The sequence below is a fragment of the Anser anser genome (genome assembly GCF_964211835.1).
Source record: "Anser anser genome assembly, chromosome: 2".
Classification (NCBI taxonomy): Eukaryota; Metazoa; Chordata; class Aves; order Anseriformes; family Anatidae; genus Anser; species Anser anser.
Window position 1 is genome coordinate 116,809,039 of NC_139721.1, and position 15,971 is coordinate 116,825,009.

General features: G+C 41.1%; 1 protein-coding gene across 9 annotated transcripts in view; it reads right to left on the reverse strand.

The window, feature by feature from the left end:
* The window catches only part of TMEM108 (transmembrane protein 108), a 274,766-nt gene that overhangs the window by 97,254 nt on the left and 161,541 nt on the right, over positions 1–15,971 (reverse strand). The gene's annotated exons all lie outside the window — the stretch shown is intronic.

Genomic DNA, 15,971 nt, shown 5'->3' on the forward strand with positions numbered 1-15,971 from the left:
AGAAAGATAAAAATACACAGAGAGTATCACAAAGATTTCATGGTACCCAGACACATTCTGTTATGGAACAATCTTCCAAGAGAACCAGAGAAAGCAAACCCTGGCACTTTATAAATTAGATAGGTAAAAGATTTGGAAATATATTCCCAGACTGAATATTTTAACAGGAATTTTGTGCTTGAATAGACCACGTCTCTCCCTAACGCCCACGCTTCTATTTTATCATAGGCAGTTCAGCATTGCACTTGCTTTTCAGTCCACAAGAAATATTAAAATGAAATCTGGAGACACTGCTTGAAATTGCAAACAATGATCAATTAGCATTTCTCACCGTGCAATTTATTACCTTTCTTTTTCATGGTCTTTGTCATGCCCTTTAGTGCCACGCTGATTTACTACACTGTTCTACTTAATTATCTCCAGTGCTCTATTTCAGAAGTGGTGCTATTCTTAGCTGTATCTTTATTGGTAGCATCATCCTATTGCCTGTTTCAAAGCTATATCAGCAAGACCACATCTGTAGTTTAGAAACAAGGAATAAGTTTTGAGTATTTGAGGAACAAGATACAGCTGTAAATTATAGAAAGCAAACTCTAAGACTGGTGTACACCAACAGGCCTGAGGAAAAAAAAGCTAGCAAGCAGTCTGCTCCTCTTTGAAAGGCACCAAGATTATTGTGAGAGTGAGACAAGACAATGTTTGGATACCTAGGAAATTAATTTTTGCTCGGAGTCTTTAACTCAGCTATAACAGAGCACAAGGATGCTCTCACCTATCTCATCTGGGAACACAGGGATATGTTTGCTGGCACAGGTGAAGGCATGGTGTGAACTGCCCGTGAACGTATTCATTGTGGAAATCAGAGGGCAGTCACTAATCAGCAGAGATTTCAGCCTGCAGAAGTGGAATAAAAATACCTTAATTCTTAAAATGGAGCTCAGTGGGTCTATGAAAGGGTCAGTGAGCAGCAGCTGAGATGGAAGGGGACTGGATTCCAGGTCTGTGTTCCTCTGGCCATGGGAATGCTGTTATGTTAAGTCCAATCCAAATAAAAAGAGTAACAGTGATCTGTGGTTTTGTTATTTGTGTTCTTACATAAGAGTGCTTCAGAGTATGAGTGAAATCCAAGTAGAAAAATTACATGAATTAAAAGTGAATTGAAAAGATACTTGTAAGATCTGTATCTAAAGAGTAGTCTTACATACCTAATTCCTATTACTAAAAGCAATTCGTATGTTCAATGAGGCTGAGATTCTTGCAATCCAAAAGCACTGTTGACAATAGGATGTCACCCCCTGTGATGTCTACTCTTAAATATCCTACCCATAACTGAACCAAAAGTCTCAGTCAAGGGATAATATCTGAATAGCCTCCCCAGCAAGTATATTGTTCATGCCTGAAAGTCAGCATTTGCCAAAAAACAACCAAAATTTCTACAAGACAATGAGAAAGACCTGTTGTAACTTGGATCCTGGGCACGTGCTGATAGCTGAACAAAAGTTGCTTGTTTATCACTGGACACTGGATAAGGAAGGGTAGCCAAGGTAATGGGTCGTCTGTTTATGCACAAGAGAAAACATATTAGGTAGCTAACAACAAAACCACTTTGGCAGAAAATGTGTTTTTGCCTCCTTTCAGAATCCATAGAAAATTCAATGCCATTTCTTAAATTGTTCCTCATTTCTACGTTCTTTATTTTTGGTGCCAATTGCTGCTCCTATCTCTAACAGGAAAGTGTCAGTGTCAAAAATGAGAGACATGGTATAACTGCAAATAAAAGTTAATTACTGTGGAAATTCAACTCCAGCACTTTAATTAAAGCCTGACAAATGTATCATGGACCCCAGGCACCAGTGTGGAGTACACCCATTAGAGAGATTACTCCTCTTTCTATGGCCTCCCATGCTAACACAAAGGAAATATCAATCATGCCAGAAAATGGCTTTTCCAAATCAAGGATGCCAGGAATTATTCTATTACCTTTCTCACAGAGAATTTTCAGAGTTGTTCAGAGAGATTTTTATGCAAGAAAGCAGCATGTTAGTGTAAATTTTTGCTTAATTGCTAGGTTAATGTTAAATTGCAGCTTTTCTTTTAGGAAAAATGGCAGCTGGCAAGTGCCTTCGGTAAACCTACATTTCCTCCATAACTTTATGATATGTAAATAGGTATGCAGGAGACAAGTAGCTTCAAAATGACATGTGATGAAAAGGAGCAGAGGATGCAGAGATGCTTGAAGCAATCTTCTCGTAGGGAAAATTGCAGTGGGCTCCATCAAGATTCCTCAACAAGCCCCTGTATATTTTGCTGCACTCCAAAACCAGTCTGCTGAGACGAAATATTTCCAGTGGAATCCCCATTAAGAGCAGTGGGAGATGAGTCACCCTGGCTCACGATGTGGGCAGCATCACTTTCTCTTTTGGGCTCCGACCCTCCAGCCAATTCCTGCCAGGACACTGCTAGGAGGGAGAGGGTGTTATTAAAAATACACTTTACTGCCCTAACTGCAATATTTCATCATCTGCTGGGCACTTGGAAGTAAGGAGCAATGCTGACAAACTAATACAGTAAGACAGAGCAGCACGTTTTTGCTTTTATTTGCTTGATATTTAAAGTTGTGTTTTGCAGGGGTTGGTAAGTGAACAAGAAATAAAAAGAAAACATGCTCAGATCTCAAGAGTCATTTTGTTGCTCCTTTTGCTGCTAGGATATTTAAATAAAGAACTTTCTCTTTCACAGCCTGGGTTCTCCCCCCTCTTTGATCCTGAAGCAATAATCCCATATTTATGAGATTATTTTTGTTGCCATGGAAATTAACGATGTAAAAAATGCAGCATTATAATTTCTGTCTAAGTAGGCAAGACGCAGTCCTCTTTAAAGACAAACATTTTCCTGACACCTCTGCCTCCCCCCCACTTCCTACAGACGTGGCAGATAACAGCACGAGGACCATGACACGTGTGCCACGTACAGCACAACCCATGGTTGTGATGTTGATGGTGATATACGCTGATATGATGATGATATATGGTGCTATACGGTGATATATCACTTAATAACGGTGACCACCCATAGACTGTCTGTTCAGTAAATCTGCAACCCACCCACGAACAAAACCAGCCCCAAAGCTTCCCGCTCGTACATCCTGCATATGCTGGTGGCTGTAAAGTTACACTGCCTGCAAGTTTTAAGTTGTACCTCAATAAATTATTGGTCTAAATACCTTATTTTCTCCACAATTTTACTCTTGTAGTGGCTGTTGTTATTCTGAGAAAGGATGGAGAGCCTGGATTCAGGAAATCTCATTTTCATCAAATCTTAAAAGTATACAAGATCCCAGGAGTATCCAATGAGTAGGACTTAAGTGCTAAGAGGAGTCAGTGGAAGAGTTTGCACAAAACTCCCCAAAAATTCAAAAGCACACCCCAAAAGTACTCAGATCAAGCCCCTGTTCTGATAAAATCGCTCCTTCAGAGTGATCCCGTGCTCTGGGGGATTGGGGGCTGGGGGTAAAACTAAATTCCTTTTCCCACTACCTTTGCAATAAACTCTTCATGCACCCAATCCCAGGCTGAGCACAATGTGAGCAAAGCATCACACAGCAATACTGTCCAAATCCTTTGGGCTACATGTCTGTTTTAATAACGTGATATTCCTAAAGGGCTTGTGCAGAAAGCATGGGATTTCAAAACCCTTCTAATAGAAACTGCCAGTAACAACACAGGTTTCTTTACTCTCCTTTGCTATTCTCTCAGGTCTGATCTAGAGAGACCAAGAGAGGTAAAACTTCGCATTTCTTCAATTCATAACCGCATCTGTGAGACAGACAATTTGAAGCCAACTGTGATGATGACTGTTATGATGTGGACATCTGTTTGCTGAGACTGGCACATTTTTTTCCTTACAAATGAAAGGGTGAGAGAAGAAGCCAGTCTTTAATCATCTCTATGGATTTACTGACAGTAGTACTCAGGAAAAATAAAAATCTATATTCTGGTATATTTCATAATTTTGATTGTATAAAAAATGTTGGTTTAGCTAAAGGGAATTTCTCTCGAAGTACAAAACAGCTTCTTGACCAAAGTTTCTGTGTTTCCATACTTGAAAAGGAGATTAATTTTGTAGAACATCTCTGAAGGCAAAAAAGGGAGAGTTAATGTTGAGCAATAATTCATATTAATGTCCCTAGGTATTAATACTGCAGTTAGTCAGCTTTCTGACCATTCTCCATGAGCACATAGAGAAAAGGACATTGATTATTGCAGTTCCCAGCACCTGTCACCCTTCTGTCATGAGTGTAAGTTGTACCTGGCTCTTGGAGGTGCTTTTAGCCAGTTAACAGCTTAGAGCTGATGCTCGCAACTGACTGGATACACACACATTTCTTTTCCTCCCTCACCATTTCCTTCTCTAGTGGTACGTCTCCTTACTTGTTGTTATATCCAGAAAGCAGTTGCAGGCTCCAACTCACACTATTCAGTGAACAGCAGCCAAGAAAACTACATTTAACAGATTTATTAGAAACTCCTCACACGTAGAGTGGCCATCACAGGGCACTGACAGCAGTTACAGCAAGAGGGATATTGCAATCCACCAGCAGCAGCAGCAAATTCCCGTCCTCCCTGCACAACCACCGCTGGATTTAACTGCCAAGTTTTAAGGGGATGCTGCACGGCCTCTCTGCTCATATGGATGGAGGCAGATTGGAAGAACTGTACCCTGCTGCTGTGTCACTTTGTTTTTCTCCTTTGTTGTTTGCCAGGTGCTGACCACTAGACAATAGAAAAGATAACACCTCTCTCCCTTTCCAAATTCAGTGCTGCTTAGTAAAACAGAAGCTCCACGTACCTGGGGTTGCCAAAGCAGAGCCATTCGTGAGAGGTGAATTCACAAGACGTAAAGAATTATTTGGTGGCCAAGTTGCTTTCCTGAAATTAAAAGACCCCTCACGCTCAGAGAAGACACATTTGACTGTGTTTACAAATGTTCCCTCAGCCAAGCTGTGATACCTGAACATGAACACGCTGCAATTCTGATAAGAGATGGAAAGATTAATGTACTCTAAGTCCAGAGGGAAATCCCTCCAGACATTGTTTTTGAAAAGCTTAGAAATCTGCTTTTTTTTTATTGTGGTTGCTGCTATTCCTTAGCAACAAAGCCAGTCTGAGCATGGCTCCGCTGTAACACATTCCAGAAATAACTAGCAGGGCTGGCATTGTTTGGAATAACAGGGGAAAACTAATCAGGTCATTTGTTATGTGTTAGTGCTCTCCACCTGCTGACCACCTGCACGTCCCAGGGAATCCGAGAAATACCCACATATGCGCACACGTCTATGTACATAAGCATACAGATGTATATTTAAAGAATACTTATAAGGGAAGATTTTTTATAACTCTTTTGTGGGGGATGGAGAGAAAGCTGGAGGAGGAGAAAACAAAGGCTTTGTTCTGTCTCTGTAAGAAGACAATGAGTCCTACTGAAGTCCCACCACAGTGCTACACCACGGCCAGGAAGAGCTGATGCCCATGGCCTCCGGGCAGCACGAGAACCACCCCCTCTCCCAAAATGCAAACTCCACTCCTCTGGAGTGGAGACATTGCAGAGAGGAGCTAACATCACGATCCCACATTTCTCCATCTTTACAACAGCATGGAAGTAACAGCTCCAAAAACTGGTACGCTAATGCAGAAACTCCCTTGTCACAGCAGGGAGACTTTCCTCCTCATTTTCCAAAATGTGCAAGAGACACGGTGGACCATGTCCTACAGGTCTGAACTACTCCATCATGCTTTCTTTCTGAAAGAAACATCAGTTAAAAAAAGAACTCACAATGTAGTATCAATTCTGATTTTTAAAAATGTGAAGCAAATTGCCAGCATTCCAAATATTTTTCTTCATTTCTGTTCCACACTGGGATAAGGAATTTACACTTAACATTTCCATGAAACAAAAACCCTACATAAAAATTTACACACAATGTAGAAAAAAACCAATGGCTCAAATACTCTTTTGGCCCAACTGAACCGGGGACTTGAGTCTATATCTCCAGTTTTTCATGTGAGTGTCTAAATCATTACTGCCTGTTCTGGAGAAGGACAATCTTCTTCAGTGGCCAGAAGCTCTATCTTGTACTCAAGAAGAAGAGGCTAGACCAAATGGCTACGTTTTAAAAAATCAATGCTTACCTCTCAATGCAACAGTATTTTCTGACAAAGCTTGCTGCATGTCTAAATGTGCAGGCTTGGTCTAATTTAGAGGTCAAATCCCAAAGCTTTGTGCCAACAAATGCAAGACTTCATGCAAACTTCACATGCAGAAGCAAAACTACAACATTATTGGTCACAACTTTCCCATCAACTAAATGCAAACTGTAAGTCTCTAATAACAAAGTGCAGACAAGAACCAAGTGTCCAAAATTGAGGAGAACAGAGCCATGATGCTGATGAGTAGCATTTAATCAGTTCCAGCCAATATCACACCATCTGAAGGTTTTTCCCTCCATTTTTCATACTTGTGCTGCTGATAATGAACTATTACGTTACACAGAATGGTGTCATGGTACATTCAAGGTCAAAACTGGACAGAGTTTGGCTGAAAAATTAGCAGATTTAGAACTCTTCCTACTCTATGGGAAGAGTATAACTTATCCCAACAGAAGTGAGTGGAAAGCAAAGAGAAGCATAAATCACACATGGGAAGAGCTCAGCACACATGCTCCCTTTCTGCTGTAACACACGCTGTGCCTGAAGGTGCAGTCTAGCCAACCGTGTATAAAAACCATTTATAATTTTACATGTTTGCCTCTTCATAAAAGAGCTTTGTACTTCAGTACCAATGAACCAACGCAGGGGATGGATTAAGGCACCACTGGTGCACATTCAGCCTTCCCTGATGTGCTTTGCAACATACCTCAGTCAAGTTCAATGGGCTGCAATGGACACTGAGGGTCCAAAATCACTCTATGCTGCCATATATCCACCGTACCTCACAGTGCTTCTCTGCCACAGGATTTGTCCAAATGCCGACCCTATCCAGCATGATGGTGCTTTTAGGAAGAGGCACGTGGCTAAAACATGGGGGTGTACAGGGTGCACCAGGTCTTGGGTGCACCACGAAGTGTGGCAGCCGTGAATCAGCTGACAAGCGAATCACCTTGTAAATTAAAAGCTAGCTGTTAAAATCTCTTCGTCTGACAACCTTCAATTACAAAGACTTTATTCACACCCAAATTAAATGTAGAAATCTGACTTTCAACTGCTAATTAGCCGTGGAGGATATAGTTACATTTCTGTTATGGCATATTATACTTTCTGGTAATTGTTATTTACCCCCACTGTTTTGAAACTATCATTTGATACCTAGCAATGGTAATGCATTTCTGTAAGACTTAAAAAACCAAAACAATAAAAACAACAACACATGAAGGTCCAGGCATCTCTTTTGCAAAAAAAGGCACTGCAAAAAAAAAAAAAATAGCAGGCCTTTGGTGGAAATCAATGTATATCTATTGAAGTCAATGGAGCCACATTGATTTTTATACATGCTAGAAATCTGCCCCAATATTGCTTGTATGTTATACAGACAAAGCAAGCAGCCCCAGAAGTGCTTATAAGAGATACTACTAATGATGGAAGGAGATAAAAATGAGGGGGGGAAAGAGAAGGAAACTTAAAAAAAAAAAAAAAAGAAATGTAACCTTTTGGTGACCTTTTCCTTGGTAAAAGAGCCATTTCTGTATTTTATTGTATCACATCGAGTGTTATTAACATAAGTAGCATCAATGTCTCCTAAAACCTACTTTTCTGTTCTGATGGTTTATTCCTTGTCTTGTGTATTTAGCTAAGCTGGTGCTCAGAATTCCCCGCCCTGTAAGTCAAAGTCAAAGCTCAGTAAACAAGGCTGTTTACTGTCTTAATCTGTGCTATTTTTTATACTTGTGCTAATTATAGAAATAAACACACATTATACATCAAGGAAATATAAAGAATGGCATTGGATCAGTTTCTGTTCTTGCTCACACAGAATTTATAGAGATTTTAATTTATTAAACTGAATTACAGTTTCATGAGACAAACATCAGACTCTTCAATAACTAAAAGTTACGCTGTGAAGAACATTAACTTTACTGCAATATGATATTTTTGCAATGAAAGAATCAGTATTTTGCTTTAAAAAAATTGATCCTTTTTAATAACACCAGGCTGTAATATCCACTAGCATATGATCTCAGAAGATTTGACACTATCAAGTTGGTGAGTACATTAAACGCTAAAAAGCCATTGAGAGAGGAAAATGACCCTTAATGTTTTATTTTCTTTTTCATGTCATTGAGCTGCAGTAGTGCTCCAATTCATTTTCCAAAGCTTACATGTATATTCAGAGGAGCCTGAGGCCAAATTTCACCCCTTTCTAAGTCTCCGGTATAATTATTATTGATTTCAGGAGGGTCAGATTTTTGCTTTACATAATTTTGGAGTATAAAATACCATTTCTGTTTCCACTGAAATCAATAGCAAATCTATTTATGGTAGGCTTGGGCTTCAAATATGAACCAGACTATTAAATGCACATCACAACAAGGAATACAAGATTGTGCCTCCTTTTTCCATGTCATGAGTTACAGCAATTGAGGTCATGAAAACCTGACCCATCTGAAATACCTCATTTGGATGTGGTTTCAATGAAGAAAGGATTATTGACACCTTCTTTCATTCCCTAAGTTAATCATTAGAAATCAACTAATATATTTCCTTTCTGCTTAAATGATGGCTACCAAAATGGCAAATATACTTATTAAAAATGGAAAGGTAGCGCCTGGTAACTTGAGAAAACAGATCAAGTGCTTAACTGGTTGCATTTAACCTGCAATACAACAGCCATGAAGATGTCTAAACTGAAAGCAAAGGAGATTTTAAGAATAATGGAAATGTAATCAGTGCTTTTTTTTCCTCCTATAGGATTCTGTCACATTGCTCAAGACTGCTCCCGATATCTTCTGTTCCAAAAGCTCAATCTTCTCAAGCAAAGCTTTGATGTACATGTTCATTGCTAAGTAGCTCCAAGTATTATAGAAATAATAACTATGCAGCGTATTTCCTCTTGCCTAATTCTGCAAGCTGCATGGTTCTTCAGAAAACCAAACATTATCTGTCTGACAAATGGCACCAGGGTTATTTGGAACATTTAATTTGGCAGTTTTCTAGCAATTCAGTGGTATTTTCAGTTATGGTAATAAACTACTGAAAATGTTGATATTATGCAGTTATCACAGAGACCGTTTTCTGACACAGTGTGAAAGAAAAGAAGCCCTTCCATCTGCTGTGGGGCATCTTGGTGGTGGCATTTCTCCACAACAGCAAGGAAGGAAAATGAATCGCAGAGTTCCTATGGATGACATCTCCAAGGGACCACAGCTACTGTACAACAAAGGTCCAGTTCCTTCCAGGCCAGCAGCTGCCCAGCTGGTGGTGTCTGGGGATGTGATCTCACCCTCCATGGGTGCACGTACATAGGGGCTGCTGAAACAACTGTCAACATCTCTGTCACGCTGGGTATTGAACAAGCAGTCCTCTGCAAAGGAGTGGAGATACGCAGAGGCTTGAGCTGAACTCCAAGGAGTGAGCTGCTCTACCCAGCCTGGTAGTCATGGGCTAAGTACATTGAGCAAGTAGGGTGGCCTGATAAGTGTATGTTTTCTATTACAAACATAAGTACTAGGGGCTCAGCAACACACTTCACTATCACAGAACCAGAGAATCAGTAGGGTTGGAAAAGACCTCCAAGATCATTTGGTCCAACCATCCCCCTACCACCAGTATCACCCACTAAACCATGTCCCTAAGCACCACAAATGTGGTTGTGTCATGTGTTTACTGTAGTCTTGCATGGACTGAGCAAGAATTAGCAGCTGGATATGTTAGGTGCATCTTCTGGTTAAATTTCATCCAAGAGGAATCCAGCTGATGAGCACCAGGACTGCTGTGAAGCACAAGAAGTGTGGGCAAGTGGAGGGGTTCACTTCAAAAGCACATTCCTAAACCAAACTCAAATGCAGACCTACCCTCTGCTGGCTGGTTTACTTCCTCAGTGGGGTTGAACACTAACACCCAGATGTGAGGAGACGGCAGAAGCATGGCCAAGAAAGGGACTTATAGCGGGGCTGGGACAAGCGGTGTTTCAGCTTTTGCGCCAACAGAGGTAAGGTGGCTCTGAGTCTGTGCAAAGGCTGATGCTCCCAGAAAAAATGGAAATTTGCCCCAAATTCACTCTTTTTGTAACCCCATAGCTGTAAACGAACGAAGGTGATTGCGCTAGCTATGGAGCAGGGAGCTGTGGAGCACGCGGAGCAGCAGACACAGGACGTTGTGCCGGCTGCCGCGGGCTGGGGCAGCCACAACTGTGCTCTCATTTATTTGTCAGCGATGGCCAAGGGACAAATACAGTGCTCACAATGGACAGCACTATTCAAAAAATTTCCTGTCATGCTCCAAGGATGCAGAGCAGAACAGAGGAGAACAAATAACTGAAAGAGCTACTTTAGCAGAGTCTTTGGATTTCTTATGCTAAAGCCATGTGCCCTAGCCTGCAGCTCCTGGTATCCTTGCTAATCCGCTAACACAAGGACAAGGCGATGGGCCTCAGGATAGATATGCAATTAAATATAAACTCTCAAACCCATTTTTGTAGAGGAAGCTAGGAGGAGCAGTTAATAGCACGGCAGAGCCAGGCAGATGATGCAAATAATGCAGCTATTTAACTGCCTGATTATAACTTGCTGTGGCATGAATCCGCTGCTAAAAGGCCCACATTGCCTCTGCAGCCGCTCTGGGTAACGGTTCGCTTTGACCTCTACACGCTGAAATGCTGGCTGCTTTATACGGGCTTCCCCAATGTCAACTTCAAAGCTCTCAAAAAGAGAAAACTCCTTGGCGAAGAAGCTAGAGGGGATATTTTCACTTTTGAAAATACTCTTCTCTCATTAAGTGACAAGTCAGCTGCAGAAATATCACGCTGACCTAACTCCAGTATATCCTGAGCGGAGATGCGGCAGAGGATCACCTAACGAGGCCATTGCTTGCTTGTGGTGGACTGCAAAAAGGGAAGTAGGCTTTCCATACAGAAAAGGCTGCTCCACATCCATAGTGTGTCGTCTATGGGTTTCTGAGTAGCAGCTTGCAAAACAGCACTCGTGGGACATTGCCCTTCACAGTAACCCTGTTAAGGCAGGGTTTCATTTGCACTAGTGGTTTTTGCTGATGGCCACCAATGTTTCAGTTGTTCAGCTACAATTGACATGCCTGCCACCACTTAGTTCTTGCTCTCCCAGACAAACACGCTGCAACATCTAAAAAACCCCACACCTTTGTTCCCTTTTTGGAGACCTCTCTCAGGGACAGGTACATCATGTCAACACACACGATGAAAATGAACTAATTTTTTCACTGAAATTTTCACGTGATTTACCACATACATCAGACATGACTTGAGTAGATGCTTTAGACAAGCTCACTGTAATCCCACACTGGGTGCCCCTGCTCTGTTGAAACCCCCAGGGAACACGTTCAACCATACTCACATGGGCAGGTTTAAAGCACTGACCCTCACACCCCAAGAACCACAATTTTGGCATATAGTGGTCCTTACCCTGTGCAAAAATGAAGCCTTTTATACTCACACAGCTCATACTGATGCCTTCATGTATAACAAGGATGAAGATAAACCACCACTGTGCCACTGAACAGAGCCTTGGCAAAGCAATTCAACATTTCTGTGCACTTCTTCCTGAGTTGCACTGATTTGCGCCACAAATCAAATACAGTGCACAAAAAAGCACCTGAAACTGTGATGTTTTTAATCTTTCGGCATTGATTAGAAGAATATGAAGAAGGGAGAAAAAAAAAATAAAGAGAGAACATTTTGTTTAATACCACTGCAGCTGACCACAGTATATAACATGAGCTCTTTAGGGACACCTCCCTTGCATCTTGGCCATTCTGAGTACTGGGAAGTATTTTTTTATTTTATACATTCTCTTCTCTCAAAAAAACATGGTAATTTGGAAATGAGACGGTCTTGTTATTATGTGAAAAATGACTCTCTGATTAAGCTGCAATTAGCTCCTCTCTTTTCAGATATACAAGCCCAAGTCCTAACATGGGGAGGCAAGGTCAGGATTTCTGAGCCAATAAAGCCATTCACACTGCTCTGGTGGCTTCAAGCATGTTTACAACCAATTTTCATGCCCTCTGTTTCGCCATCTGTCCTCTAGGAGCTCAGAATATTTCCCAGCAACATCTCACTACTAGGAGGGTTTGTTGGAGCCAAGTGATGGCTGAATACCCAGAGCATGAGGCCCCACTAACTTCTGACCCCGGTCAGCCCAGTAACACTGCTCTACCAAGGCGGCAATGTTATTTGAGACTTCTGGTCACCACCACATTATGAGGAACGATACAAACTATTTGAACAGGATCAATACTGGCAATCCACCTCTTAAGGCACCGAAATAACCAAAGTGCCCACATCTTACAACTTCATGGAGCTGAAAGGGAACGGCTGGTCTTCACAGGTAGTGCCTGCGCTATGCAGGCAGCATGTCAGGAAATGCTTATCTCATCCATTTCACTGGCAGACCACCTGACACTGCAAAATGCAGCTTTCCACGCCAATCACCAACATATGTATATCAACTAGCAGAATAAATTTCATCACTCAGGCTACTATTCCAGCATATTTTACTGAATACAACACCATCTACAGACAGATCCCAAATTTGATAGAGTAAGTCTTGTTCCTAAAGAGTAATTTTAGGGCTCTCTTCCTGTATTAAGCTGAGCCCACTCAACTCCCACTAGAGCCGAGCAGAGTTGAAGGAGCTCCCTAAAAACCAAAACATTCAAACGAAAGATCATTATTCCAAATGTTCGGAGTAAAACAGAAATCTATTCATTCATAGAGGCTGATTTAATGAAATACTCTCAAATTACAACGTTTCCTGGTACTCTGGAGAAGCTCACTCCATTCAGTTTTTTATCCATTTTACAACAAGGAAAAAAAAAAAAAGGAAAAAAAAAATCTATTCTCTGTCACTTTTACGTGAGTACTGCATATCATCTCCAAACTTGACAGTCCGATGGCAAGCAAAATCAGCAAGAATGTTAATCATTCACAACTGCTGATAGCAACCAGCCTTGCAAATTTGAAGGGAAAAGTCAAAAATGAGACAAGAGGTTCAACTACGTTGTTTAAAGGTCTTACCCAGACAGGGTAAGACCTATTAAAAATTATCTTGCTGATGCACAAACACAGAAGAAAAGAACTGGCTGTCAGTTTGTTTTAATGCCACATGGTTAAGACACCAGACTCGTGGGAATTATTTCAGCTCATGGAAAACATTCATCTTCCAAAACCACTCATATATATATATAATTTCAATAAAATGAATATGTGAGTAGCCAAGACAGAAAGTCTTTACCAGGTACGTGCAGCAGGTGATCTATCTGACATCCTCTAGGTTACTTTTAGATTGTCTGTGGTTTCAGTCACAAGCTGTAACAAGAGCTCAGGATGCTCCATCTTGTAATTAAAGGCTTAATCTCCTCCTAGTCATCTGGGCAGTTGTAATGAAATATGCCAGTTACTCCCTACTCTTGTTTTGGAAAAATGCCCAGCAGATTACAACGGCAACAAAATTAAATTATCCAGTCTGTACGTCCACTTCACAGCTTAGTCACACCGCCCTTTACCAGACTCGCCTTAAAGCAAGGGATATTTAAACAAAAAAAAGCTTTGTGTATTTTTCAATGAGTGCCAAGGTTTCACTACCCTTCAGGAAAAAAAAGAGAAGTCTTGCTCCTATGCCATCTAATTGCGATTCCACTGCCAGTTTCTTCTCCTCTCCCCTTCTCACTTCCTTCCAGCTCAGCATACTGCAGGTGTCAGTGAAAAGTCTGAGTCACATTTGGGTGGAAACAATGCTGAAGCAAAATAAATGAAACAGGTCAAAACTGACAAGTGAGTGAGCAGAAAGTAAACAGCAGCTGTCTGCTGGCTTCTGAAAACTGTTCAACAGCACTGCTGAACTCAACGGATTCACATCTTACACACAAACACACACACTTCTACTGGTCTAGACTGAAAAATTTTCAGTCACATCCTGCTGAGATAGCTCTGACTACATACAGAAACAAAACAATCCTGCAAATTTGGTCATTTAAAAATTACCCAAAGTTATGCCTGTGTACATCTCCACTGTCCTAGAGCTCCTGGCAAGCCCTCCTTCTGCAATTCACGTGCCATCACAAGGCCAAGAGTCCCTGAAGTCATGGTCAATACCTGAATGTTAGGACTGCTAAAATGAAGCACCCAAGAATGGTTCAGGATTGAAAATTCACCTCTTTTTACACGCACCAGAACACATGTGCTTTGGTAGCACTGAAGATCTCTGAACGAAAGTGGGAGAAGAAAATCTTGGTGTTCTTAGTGTAGAGTACAGGGATCAGTCCAAAATTCAGGACAAGTCTTGAGAACCCATCCTGCACAAACGCAACCTAATTGTAACTGGCTTTCTTACAAGGACTCCAACAATGGAAAAAGTGAACTATACCCTGGCTGGTTTTAAGAGAAGTTGAAAGACAACCAATTGAATACTACCTAATAAAGAAGCTGAAATAAAGTGGAATGGCTAGACATAAATACAGTAAAAAGCGAAGTACTAGTGGTATTGCTTAAATCTATTTATGGAGCATGTAATGAACTCAATGACCATTTCATTCTTACATTCTTCATTGAGGACTAAATTATATTCTCAATTAGCTTGACAAAAGTATGAAAAAAAATTTGTGTTAGTTGTTTTGGATTTATAAAACTTCAGAAACCACACTCATCCAGAAAATCATAGTGATAGTGCATGCATTTATGCAATGAAAACAGGCTCATGCAGAGCCCTTGCTCCAAGTCCTTCGGAGGATGGGGGCAGCAGACGCGTGGCGCTTGTACTCTGCCCCAGAACAGCCGCTGGGTCACAGCCTGCCCTCGATGTCACTACAAGGTGCCGGAGGGGAGGGAAGAGAATAGGAAACGGAGGTGTTTGTATTTAAGCAAAGAACTGCTCACACGCAGAAGGGGGACAACTTTTAGCAGGGCACATCTTGCACCAATGCTGTTACTAGCAAAGAACCAGCGATGCAGCCTTCATCCACATACACCAAGAACTTCAGTATTGGTCAGATAAGGCCCTGCTAACAGTCTGCTAACAAATAACCGTTCCGATTTACATCATAAATCTGTCTTTTCCAGTTTCCACAAAGCTGTTACAAGGCAACTTTAGGTAGCACAGCACTTGCAGAGTTGAACCCCGGAGCATGATTTTAACCAGCAAAGCACAAATCTCATGTTTATATTTACATATTTGTAGATGCTTTTATGCAATGAGGGTGCCCAGGTTAGTTGACTCATTTCTTATACAAGTACAAAAACATCAGTACTCATGGGAGCACTAAGGAGACAACGGTCAATAAGCAGACAACTTGCAAGATACACAGACCAAATGAATGACATAATAAGAACGGGAATTGCCCTTTCTTTTGTTGCTTTTTATTCCACTCCTGCTCAGCCTCCAACAAAATGATTTCTATGATGTTATTAAAAATCACAGGTTCTTATAGGAAATGGGCTCAGAATGTCTCACGGCAGCTATTCTGGCTCCTGTAGCCAAGACCAAATTAGCTTGTTGCAAAATGGTTGCTTCTATAACCAATAAAAGTGACAGTGGGGTTGATGCAACAAACAGCAGTTCTGGAAAATCTCCCAAGCAATTCATGTTTAATTTAAGAATTTGGACAGCGTGTTTGACATTTGATTAAATCTGAATTTCCAAATTAAACAATATAAAGAACATTAAATTAATAACACTACTATGTCTTGCTGGTGACATAACAACTCCCAGTGCCTCCCCAGGTGCTGTTAGG